We start from the raw sequence: 2,863 nt of genomic DNA, 5'->3' as shown, positions 1-2,863 counted from the left end.
TCAACTCTTTCACAAACACACATGTAATATACATAAATACATACTTCCATATATATGTATGAAACCTACTGAGTTCATTTATTGTTGCTTGTCTGTATATGACTTTCAGGCTGATAATTCAAGAAAATATCTATAGGACTCAGAAAGAGTGTTCATTATCACAAGGGCAGATGCCTAATGAAAGATGCCTAATGAAAGACATGATAGGGTTTTGGCATCTCTGAAATCTCTAGTTGCTAAACAAGACAAGCTTGATAAAAATACCAGGTGACATCACAGAATGGGTAGAGAAAGTTTTATAAGGCCCTATCCCAAATAAAGAGGATCAGAAGAAAATTAATTTTTCCAGGGACAGAGCCACTGATAGGGATGTTTTTACTTCTCCTGAAATTTACTATGGACATTAAAGGAGATATCTCAAGTTGACTGAGTACAAACTATAAGTCTATGCTGTAGAAATTTCTGATTATAAAATTGTTAGTAATGAACAATCCTCCACTTAATTGTGGCATTTCTTTTTAGGCTATAGCTATGCATTTGTCATGACATTACTTCTGTATTCTGTATCAGAATATAGGCTATGTGAGCCTGTAGTAACAACAATTCTAAATCAGTTAGTATATGCACTGGCTTGTCTGTCAACTTGATATAAGGTAGTCATCAGAGGAAGTAGCCTCAGTTAAGAAAATACCTCAATGAGATGCACCTGAAAGGAGTTTTTTCTTTAGTGATCAATGAAGGAGGGCCCAGGCCATGGTGGGTGGTGCCGCCCCTGGGCTGTCTCTAATTACATAAGTGTCTATCAGATGGGCAGAAGAGGGTGCTGGCTATCCTAGAATTGCATTACAGGCATTATAATCACATTATGGGTGCTAGAAATCAAATGCATGCCCTCTCATCTCTTACTCCAATTTAACTCTGAGCCATCTCTCCAGCCCAATTTATTTATTTATTTATTTATTTATTTATTTATTTATTTAATTATTTATCATGTATACAATATTCTGCCTGTGTGTATGCCTGCAGGCCAGAAGAGGGCACCAGACCTCATTACAGATGGTTGTGAGCCAACATGTGGTTGCTGGGAATTGAACTCAGGACCTTTGGAAGATCAGGCAATGCTCTTAACCACTGAGCCATCTCTCCAGCCCTTTTGTTAACAGTTTCATAATGGCATAAAATTAAGAACATGAACAAAAGAGTGCTTGGAAAACATAATTTTTCTATAAAACAACTTCACTAGTACGGACTGTTGAAGTCTTATTATATATGAATACATGTTTACATTAAGACATATTTATGGAAACTGTTAAACTAATCATCAATTTATTTTGTTTCTGGGCAAATGTAACTAAGAAATACATCGCCCATTTGAAACTTATCAGGCCACCATTTTGCAATTGAAACTCAGATGAACAAAGAATTAGAGTAAATAGGAAAACACTTAAAAATCACTTTTAGGATTTGAAGACTGAAGGTATAAGTTCACTTGACACTTTCTAGTGATAATTATGGGAATCTGGCTTGGAAAACAGTTTTTACTTGCAGGTTTAAAGAAAAAAATGAGGTAATCAATCCATTTTTTTAAATGTTGCTTTCAAGAATCTCTGTGTTGGATATTAAAAACTGAATGCTACTCAAGCTATTTGAATTATCTCAAGAAAGACATACCTAGATGATGTCATCACTACTAAGTTGCTATACAACTACAGTCGCAGTGTTGTGATTGCTAGTCAAACATGACCCAGTGTAAAATGGGATGTTTGCTTTCTTAAATGAACAGAATCTATGCCTTCACTCGAGGCTGTCTGTTTCAAAAAGAGGTCTCATTTTGTATGCAAACATAAAGAACAGAGTTATTTTTGCATACTTTATACTATCATAGAATATTTATTTATATATCATTTATATGTACAACTACCTTTTATTTTTACTAAGTATCTTGATTGCTTGAGTACATGCATGCATATGTAACATGATTTCACAAACGGGAGATTTGTCATGTCATTTGTCATCACAAGGGTATAAATTAGTAACATATGTTTAGTAAGATCCATGCAATGGACAGCTGTAACTATGATGTGGATATTCCAGAAAAATGTTGTATTTGTGGACCATGTGCCACGAATCAAAGCAGTAAGATTGTTTTGAATTTTAGTATTGAATGTCTGATATTACTCTAAATGTAAACATTGTTACACAATGCGCTATTCTGCTTTGATGACATTTAGTCTTTACTTATTAGCATAAAACTTTTTCCTTCCCGTTCTCACATTCAATAATGAAGTAATATGTCAGTGATTCTTTTCTGAAGCCAGTTAAACAGATTTTTCAAACAGCAAATAAACCTGAAATAGCATATTAATTAAAGTATCTCTTGTTACTTGAATTTTTGTAATATATATCCATTTTATTTAACAAATAAGGGATTTGGAATGTTTTTAAGTTTCTGTTTCACCCTTTTCTCATGGTCAATAACAACTATTCAACACATTATTGAGTTGACTTAGTGTTGCTGTATCAGTTACTGTCCATATCCATAATTTTTATCTTACCTGAAAATTTAGATTTGTATTCATTATTTTTCTGTTGCTATGATAAGCTATCAGAAACAAGGTATTTTGTAGAAGGCAGAGTTTTTTGTGCACATAACTATAGAGATGTTACAGATCATCATGACAGAGAATTGGGACAACAGGCAGCAAGAACAGCTGAGGGATCACATCTTGAACCAGAAACAGGAAGCAGAGAGAAGAAATGTGGCACAGGCAATTTAAAAGTGTGACATTTCTTTCCTTTAATTTAAAATAGATTTTTCATTCTGATGAAATTTCCCCTTTCCTTACTTCTGTCAGTTCCTTTC

This window comes from Microtus ochrogaster, unplaced genomic scaffold (assembly GCF_000317375.1).
Source record: "Microtus ochrogaster isolate Prairie Vole_2 unplaced genomic scaffold, MicOch1.0 UNK2, whole genome shotgun sequence".
NCBI classification, from domain to species: domain Eukaryota; kingdom Metazoa; phylum Chordata; class Mammalia; order Rodentia; family Cricetidae; genus Microtus; species Microtus ochrogaster.
This window is presented reverse-complemented; position numbering follows the sequence as displayed.